The 9,596-nt window shown below is 42.5% G+C and overlaps 1 non-coding gene across 1 annotated transcript; it reads left to right on the top strand.

Annotated features, from left to right (window-relative positions):
* Positions 1-9,124: 9,124 nt before the first annotated feature.
* Positions 9,125-9,232, top strand: LOC115522579. Its single transcript, XR_003971477.1, has one exon. It is a non-coding gene; the product is annotated as a U6 spliceosomal RNA (small nuclear RNA).
* Positions 9,233-9,596: the final 364 nt, after the last annotated feature.

The raw sequence follows: 9,596 nt of genomic DNA, 5'->3' as shown, positions 1-9,596 counted from the left end.
AAAGGTCATGAATGTTTAAGTTTGGGCAGAAGAGCATGATGTTGAAGAAAGGTTCCATCTCCCTTGTAACCTGCAAGCAGCAGGTTTGGTAGAAAGGGAAAAGGGAAAATTACAATAGCAGATTAGCAGCGCCTGGGTGACTCAGTTGGTTAAGTATCCAACTCTTGATTTCAGCTCAGGTCATGATCTCACAGCTTGTGAGATCGAGCCCTGCATCGGGCTCCAAGCTGAAGGTGCAGAGCCTGCTTGGGATTCTCTCCCTCCCTCTCTCTCTGCCCTCTCCTACTTGCGTATTCTCTCTTGCTCACAATAAATAAATAAACATTAAAAAAATAGCAGACAACCCCCTCCCCCACCCAGCAGGTTAAATTACTGACAGGTAAACCCACCCTGGCTGGGTAGGCTAAAGTACCGTCCAGGCTTTAGTACATGTGGATGTTGCCCATATACCAGGCCATAGACCCCTACTGAGGCATCAAATCCAGGAAAGGTATGGAAGTCACAGGAAACAACTATTGCCTTCACTCTCACAGTGGATCAATGTGCTATGCTGCTGAGAATGTCATGCCCCATCACATCTGGGAAAGGAATTGGCTACTGGAAATTTCAGTGGAGGTCCTTTAGGGATGTTGACTTAATTTGCACCCCCAAATGAAGGGGAGACTAGTCACTCTCCACCGGGAACCTGTGGTCCTGCTATAAGCTGGACCGATCGAAACGGGCCATTGAAAGAACACGTCCCATTGAAAGAGGGGAGGCGTTGGGAGTCCTGGTCTGGCATGTCCTGTCCCCAGTCCATCTCCTCATGCCTGACAGTGCTACCTCTCCAGGGTCACACATATGGTATAGACAACCAGGTCACGTTCCTAAAACTGCCAGCCTCCCCCTTCTCAAGGCCAGGTGGACACGTTTTCTACAAATACCATCATTTGGCTGCTGTCTTCCTTTCTTCCATTGTCCTAAAAGGCATCATGGCACACAAATAAGTCCTTACTAAATTCACTCAGCAAGGATCAAGTGATAGCCAACAAAGCTTGTCCTTACTGAGTGCTGAGATATCTCTAATGAGAAGAGCTGTCCTCCGAAATAGAATGGACTTTGAAGGAGTCACCTGTGCCATCATCTAAACAGAATACTGTGTGTTCATATCTGATGGATTTGCCAACGTCCCATCTTTTAAATCATATGAGGATAAAAGTGAAAGAGTTCGGGGCGCCTGGGTGGCGCAGTCGGTTAAGCGTCCGACTTCAGCCAGGTCACGATCTCGCGGTCCGTGAGTTCGAGCCCCGCCTCAGGCTCTGGGCTGATGGCTCAGAGCCTGGAGCCTGTTTCCGATTCTGTGTCTCCCTCTCTCTCTGCCCCTCCCCCGTTCATGCTCTGTCTCACTCTGTCCCAAAAATAAATAAACGTTGAAAAAAAAAATTAAAAAAAAAAAGTGAAAGAGTGATCTTGCCCCTTGGCTTAAGGGACCAAATGAATCAGTGGCTCATATCATGGGGTTCTTAGTGGAAAAAGTTGTCACTGATTTTGAGAGCCACTGTCTTAATCTGTGTTTTCTCTTGCATGTGGCTGTCTTGCTCTGTGATATCTGCCTCCAATGCAGCGAGATAGCCACCAAAGGAGCTGCCTCCATGCCAGTGAAACCCCTTGCTGACCACTCAGGACCCACTGTGGAGGAGGGGGACGTGCGAGATCATAAGAGCTGGTCACAGAAGGTACAGTGTTGGGGAAGGTCATCAAGAAGACATTACCGCTGGTTGACCTGTGGTTGGACCTGGGTAATGGGAGGCTCTTGTCCTTGGAATATGGGCTCCCCTTGCCTTCTCCACCTACCAGAAGCTGCCCAAAGACATGGCTTTGGGATAGTGATGTAGTCCTGAGACCATCTTGATGGTATATATGACTGAACCCAGGTAAAAGCTGTATATAAATGTCTACAATTTGGCAGGTAGGTGTAGAGATCTACTCATCTTGCAACAACCCAAACCCAACCTTGTACATGAGTTCCTTTACTTATTAGTACTGCTACCTACCAGTTTGGAGTGGCCTGCCTCTTTCTTTGGCCTCTGCCTGCCCTCTGTCTATGGGGCCAGTTTCCTATTTCACCTGGGAAGCTCCCTAGGAGTTTGCAAACCAACAGACAATACCTAGGGAATATCTTTTCTCTACATCCTGGCCAACACGTGTTATCTCTTGTTTTTCCTTTTTTTCTTTTTTTTTTAAGTTTATTTATTTATTTTGAGAAAGAGACATGGAGGAGGGAAGAGAGAGGAGAGAGAGAATCCCAGGCTAGCTCCAATACTGTCAGTGCAGAGCAGGACACGGGGCTCAAACTCATGAATCATGAGATCACTACCTGAGGTGAAATCCAAGAGTTGGTTACTCAACCAACTGGACAACCCATGCCCCCCAACTCTTGTTTTTCGTGACAGCCATGTCTGACAGGTGTGAGGTGTTATCTTACTGTGATTTTGATTTGTATTTCCCTGATTATGAGTGGTGTTGGGCATCTTTGATGTGGCTGTTGGCCATTTGGATGTCCTTTTTGGAAAAATGTCTATTAAGGTCCTCTGTCCTAAAGTCAGATTGTTCATTGTTATTGAGTTATATGAGTTCTTTCTATATTTTGGATATTAATCCCTTATCAGATAAATGATTTACAAATAGTTTCTCCCATGCCATAGGTTGCCTTTTCATTTTGTTGATAATTTCCTTTGCTGTACAGAAGATTTTTAGCTTGTGGCAGTCTCACTTATTAATTTTTTTTAAAAATTTTATTGCTTGTGTTCTGGTATCATGTCCACAAAACTTGTTGCCAAGACAACTATTAGGAAACTTTCCCTCTATCTTTTCTTCTAAGCGCTTAATGGTTTCAGGTCTTATGTTTAAGTCTTTAACCCATTTCGAGTTAATTTTCATGGGTGGTATAAGACAGGGATCCAGTTTTGTTTTTCTGCAAGTGGATATCCAGTTTTCCCAGCACCACTGACTGAAGAAACCTTCCTTTCCCCCTTGAGTGTTCTTGACTCCCTTGTCACATATTACTTGAGCCACGAACTTTGCAGTCACTCAACTACTTGTCATTATAGTTATTATAATTATTAGTTATTCCTACTTCACATGAAGTACAGTGAAGCCCGGTGAGTGTACGTAACTTGCCCAGTGTGACACAGATGGTAACTGGCCACACCAGCTTTGCGAGGTTTCTCAGACTCTGCAGCCTGGACTCACACTATGGTTCTAGTTAAGCAGGGCACAGAGGTCTTTGGCAAATGTCTTTCATCTGGGAAAAGGTTTCTTATGGCGAAACACACCTAAGTGACGTCAGTTTACAACCAAATGGGCCTTAGAGCAAGCAAAAGACAGCACCACAACACCCTTCTCCCTTAAGCCATTTGTCTGAAAAGGATATTTCTAAATACACCGGGGCTTTGAGGACTGGATCCAGCCTGAACAAGCTGATATACCATAGTTTTGTGCTGGAAAACGTGAGTGCAGTGGCCACACCATGGAGATTTCCAAGCTGACCATGCAGCTGTTTCCATTAAAAAAAAAAATCTATGGAAGGTGATGTTTACGATATTGTCTCTGTTATGCTAAAGGATAAGGAATCCCCACTTGCTCTGTTTATATAATTTGGGGGAATCAGAGTACAATTCTTGCCTCTTTCATCTTAAGGCTCTGAAAGGGGTTTAGCATGAATGCTAATGAATTAAAAAAGTGAGGTTATTATCTGTTGGTGGGAATGCAAACTGGTACAGCCACTCTGGAAAACAGTGTGGAGGTTCCTCAAAAAATTAAAAATAGACCTACCCTATGACCCAGCAATAGCACTGCTAGGAATTTACCCAAGGGATGAAGGAGTGCTGATGCATAGGGGCAAATGCACCCCAATGTTTATAGCAGCACTTTCAACAATCGCCAAATTATGGAAAGAGCCTAAATGTCCATCAACTGATGAATGGATAAAGAAATTGTGGTTTACATACACAATGGAGTACTACATGGCAATGAGAAAGAATGAAATATGGCGTTTTGTAGCAACGTGGATGGAACTGGAGAGTGTGATGCTAAGTGAAATAAGCCATACAGAGAAAGACAGATACCATATGTTTTCACTCTTATGTGGATCCTGAGAAACTTAACAGAAACCCATGGGGGATGGGAAGGAAAAAAAAAGAGGCTAGAGTGGGAGAGAGCCAAAGCATAAGAGACTCTTAAAAACTGAGAACAAACTGAGGGTTGATGGGGGGTGGGAGGGAGTGGAGGGTGGGTGATAGGTATTGAGGAGGGCACCTTTTGGGATGAGCACTGGGTGTTGTATGGAAACCAATTTGACAATAAATTTCATATATTGAAAAAAAAAGTGAGGTTATCTTAGTTCGGATAAGATGAAAGACAAAGAAGTAGAAATATGTCCCAGAAGAATGAATTTACTATTTTCTTCTTCTTCTTCTTCTTCTTCTTCTTCTTCTTCTTCCTTTTTTTTTTTTTTTTTGCTTTTGACATGAAACCTACAACTCGGTCTTTGGCCATGCCGGGTCGTCTCCGTACACATTTTCTGTGGTGTTTGGGCCTCAGGGGAGCAGTGGCTGCTGTACCTCATACTTGTCATCATGAAATGAATTTTTTTCTCCCAAAAAACACAGCTCGCTGTTCTTGTGACAGTGTCACCAGTGAGCCATATTTCTTAAAAACGTTCACCGAGCTCTTCAGAGGAAATTGTTTATTCTCCTTAGAAGTTTTGCATCACGATCTTGCCTCTGCCCTGGACAGACTAATCTCTGTCATTATGACAATTTTCACGTACTTATACTTGGTGACAGGTCATAAATTTATGAAGCCAATGGAGATATGGCTCAACAACCTGGTCTTTATCTTCTTTGGGGAGAAAGATGATATGAAACCATGTTAAGCTAAAATTTTTGGAGCAATAAGCGACTCAATTTGAAATAAACATCAGTAAAGGACATAAAGATGCCATGGAACATTTCCACTGAATTGTTTAGGCCACTCTCTTAGTCAAGTCCGAACTACGGCATTATCTATTCTTTCTGCTCAGTGAAGCCAGGCTCACACTTAGAATGGGATTAAAAACAAAAAGATTTCAGGCTTGTACAATCCATATGTTTAGTGCTGGTACTTGAGAAATTAATATATATATATGTATATATACATATATATATATATATATATATATATATATATATAAAACCCAAACATATTCTTTATTCCGAGGCTCCAGGAAAAGCATTAGACTCAAATGAGTGGGCAGCATTACATCAATCTAATTTCAAGATTGATATGGATGGCCAACGAAACCCTGCAGTTCCAAATTGCTTCAAAGAATTTTACCATAATGACTATAATGCAATTTTGATGAGTTAAAGATAAATATCAAAAACTAATGGCAAGCAGACAGTTTTGAAAAAGGAATCAGTTGCATCCTTTCATTCAATACAATCTTGGCAATTAACAGTGTAATTTGGTCATAATACGAAGGTGTACTCATTAATTTATCAACTGTCAATTATGTAGAGAGCACAGTATTAGGCACTAGAATTTTTCATTCATTCAACAAATAATTATTGAGTGGTTTCCTGTGCAGAATACTCTTTTGGAGCTGCGGAAATAGCAGTAAAACTCATGTGAAATTCCTACACTCGTTGAACTCATGTTCTAATGGAGAAGACGCAAAATAGGACAAATAAATTAAATATAGAGTATGCTTGAAAGTGTTAAGTACTAAAGAAACAATTATATAAAATGGGAAAGAGGATAGAGACTACTGTTATAGGATGGCGAGGAAGCCACCTTTCAGATGGGTTGTCCGGGAAAGACTCTCAGAAAAGGTGATGTTTGAATGAAGACCAGGAAGAAGCCAGGAAACTAGCCACAAGGGTGACTAAGAGAAGAGCCCATGAGGTAGAAGGAATAGTAAGCGAGGAGGGAACAATGTGCTTAGCATTTGGTGGAAGGGTGAGGAGGTCATGGTCATTTGGTGAATGGCCGAGGAGAGAGTAGTAGAAGACAGAGCCAGAGAGATCAAGGGAATGGCCGATAGAGGGTCTTGGAGTCATGCAAACCCTGTCATTATGTCTCGGTAGACTGGGAACCAGTGGAGGGTTTTAGTAGGGAGCTCATCTGATTTATGATTTGGGAGGACTGCTCCAATTGCCACAGCGAGACTGGTGTGCAAAGATGGATCAGATAGGGTCCTCGTATCAATGGACTCACCTTTCATTTGAAAGGCTGCGACAGATATAGGTTCACTGCAGTGGGATAGACGTCACTAGAGAATTCAGTGTGTGATGAGGTTTGAGAGTTAAACTCTTCTCACCCCTTCGACCGCACCAATCTGGTTTCCACCCCTGTAATTCTGCTGAGATGGTTTTTGTCAAGAACTCTCATGATTTTTGTGTTGCCAAGTTCAATGTCCTTCCTTTTAAATCATCACCATCGCTGATGCCCCAGCCACAGTTGTAACTTCTAATGTTGCCCATCTTGAAATATTCTCTTCTCTACCACTGCCATGTATGGCCCATGTTTGCCTCTTATTTGTCTTTACATGTGCTCACTTGACAAGCGAATCCTTCTCTCCCTCCATCATCGGTCCTCAAACCTCTATCGAAGGTTGTCACATTGAACAACTCTAAGGGGCCCACTTAAAACAAACTCTAAGGGACTGGTGTTTTTTGGGAGTTGGGAAAATGTTACTTGGCATAGCATGAAATAAAGTATCTCTGTCTTGATCTTTCCCTTGTTTTGGTTTTCTTTCTTTACGCAATCTTAATTGTGCAAGATGCTTCAAATAAATTATTATAAGATAGTTTTCTGTGTAACACGCTCATATGTAGTTGATTGCTGGACATCCCCAGTTGGGTGTCTCAAATGCACTTCAAGATTTTTAGGTCTCCAAGTGAACTCAAGGACTTCCCTTCATGCAAGGTCCTCTTCCCATGTTCTGTGATAAATGGATAACACTACCAGTCACCCTGCTAGGCAAACTAGAACCCTTAGAGTCCCCTCTGATATGTCTACTTCTGTACCCTCCAAATCCAAATCCATTATCCAGTCTACTGGCTTATTTCCTCAAGCCGTCATCATAATCCAAGATACCTTCTTCTCCTGCCCTCTCTTCTTCCAGGAATCCTTTCTCAGACCTACAGTCATAGATAGTTTTCAAAACTCTGATTAAAGTCTTTTAAAATATTGTGATGGATTTCCTTTTTTCCCTGTTTTTACTTGAAAAAAAAATATCATTAACTTTAAGTCTCCATTTGTTAAATTTTGTCACTATCTGCCACTACTAATGTATTTTGCTCTGACACTTTCCTTTATCATTTTTGCATTCCTGTTGTTACTGGCCACTTAAGATTTATGTGAGCAGCTCTGTTACACACAAGGGCCTTTCCACCTAAGAGGCTGCGGTAGATACCGTCATTGATTTAACTCTATCTTTTTCTGAAGCAAGTAACCCCTGAGACACACAAAGTATCCAGAATGATCTGGAACCTGGCATTTCTGGAAAAACTACCACGATAGAATTTATGTGGAACATTTTAAAATTTAATCAGAATTGAAAAACTTCTGGGCAAAAACTACAATCTGGTATATTTAGGGGGTTGTGTGGAAGGTCCACGGGGACTGCGTGGGTTCCAACTTCATAATGGTGGTGTTCTAAGTGTGTTTTTCGGGACAACTTACACGAGCTCTCCATGTTCCATTTTGTTCTATAAACAAAGTTTCAGTGAATATTACAACATGAGAAGAAATAAATAATAAAGAACTGACATATATCTGATTAACTCTCATTAGATTTTTTAAAAAAATTTTTTTAATGTTTATTTATTTTTGAGACAGGGTGAGACAGAGCATGAACGGGGGAGGGTCAGAGAGAGAGGGAGACACAGAATCTGAAACAGGCTCCAGGCTCTGAGCGGTCAGCACAGAGCCCGTTCTCACAGTGAACAGTTTGATACAGAGCCCGCGGGTTTGAACTCACGGACCGCGAGATCATGACCTGAGCCGAAGCCGGATGCCTAACAGACTGAGCCACCCAGGAGCCCCGGTCTCATTAGATATTTAGTTCTGCGACCTGCACTTCTGATACTATGTTGCTTTAATTTCCCTTTCAACAAATGTCCTCACTGGCTAAAGACACGGCTGCTTTGATTTTATTTATTTTGACCTTTTTCCTGTGTATTTATTTATTTTGAGAGAGAGAGAGAGAGCGCACATGCAGGGGAGGGTCAGAGAGAGAGAGAGAGAGAGAGAACCCCAAGCAGGCTCTGCGAGGTCAGTGCGAGAGCCGGAAGTGGGGCTCACACCCACGGACTGTGCGATCATGGCCTGAACTGAAATCAAGCGTCAGACACTTAACCAGTTGAACCAACCCAGGCATCCCAACTGCTTCTTTGATTTCAGACATGGTAGACTGTTCTGGTCTATAAAGCCTTTCTCTGCCTGCGTGTGGTGAGCTCAGCGTAACAGGTGTACGTAAAATAACGCAGATCAAATAGGTGACAAACTAGACAATATTATCTTTCCCAACAAGGAGGGAAAGAAGGCACGACACCATCACCTGCCATTAGAAGAGCTGTCTGAATCACTACGAGGTATTTCCGAGTCTACCTCCATGTTTTGGCATCTGTAGGAAAAGCTCTCACTGCAAACAAAAGGTTAATAGTTTTGCTCTTCCAGCTGTTTCACTGGGGCCAGATGTCTGAGTAGCTCAAAATACTTAGCTGCATATTAGGGCCACACAATCTGCTGCTGCTTGTCAGGAGAGCTGTTAACTTCTGTAGAATGTTGCTCTGAATGCCATTAAGGTTTGAATTAAAATAAATTTGCTAAGTGGCTTGTATATTGGTGCTGGGACAAGAATTAGTCTAACGGAAGCAAAAGCACATGATTTCCCTTCTACCTGATCTGAGGGACACTCTCGGGCTTGATACCGACCCTCTCCGCCGTCTGTGTTCCCTGGCTGGCTTTCGCAGTTCTGCAAGTTGCCTGCACAATGCCGTATGCATCCCCAAACCTTCTCTCCACGTGGAATCTTATACGATGGAAAGAATTCTTGGAAAACCCGTTAGGGGTTTATGCTCATCGAGAGTACTGTTGTGTGCTTGCTTCGGCAGCACACGTGACTAAAATTGGAACGACGCAGAGAAGACTGGCATGGTCCCTGCGCAGGGATGACACATAGATTCATGAGAATAGTGTCGTAACAGTGAACAATTATCTACTGTCCTACAGATTATAAATGATAAGATGCCATGCATGTCTTAGATTTGCACAATCTAAGCTCAAAGTCAAATTTAAGTCAAGTTTGAGTTTAAATTTAGTGCTTAGCTCTTTACGTACTGTATCTGCAGGCCACATCTCACATCTGGCCCATTTGCATACATGCTCTCTCATTTATTCCTTATAATTATTGCAAGAGGCAGTTATATTTGCTATCTTCATTCTCGTGAAGGGGAAACTGAGACGAGGTACTGGTGACGCTGGGATTTAACTGTAACTTAGTTAACTAATTCCATGGGCCGAGAGTTTTGTATTGTTTCTTGCTTGGATCAGTACAGATTGCTTCCTCT

Source organism: Lynx canadensis, chromosome C1 (genome assembly GCF_007474595.2).
Source record: "Lynx canadensis isolate LIC74 chromosome C1, mLynCan4.pri.v2, whole genome shotgun sequence".
Classification (NCBI taxonomy): domain Eukaryota; kingdom Metazoa; phylum Chordata; class Mammalia; order Carnivora; family Felidae; genus Lynx; species Lynx canadensis.
The sequence above is the reverse complement of the archived record's forward strand: the minus strand, read 5'-3'. Positions and strand labels throughout refer to the sequence as shown.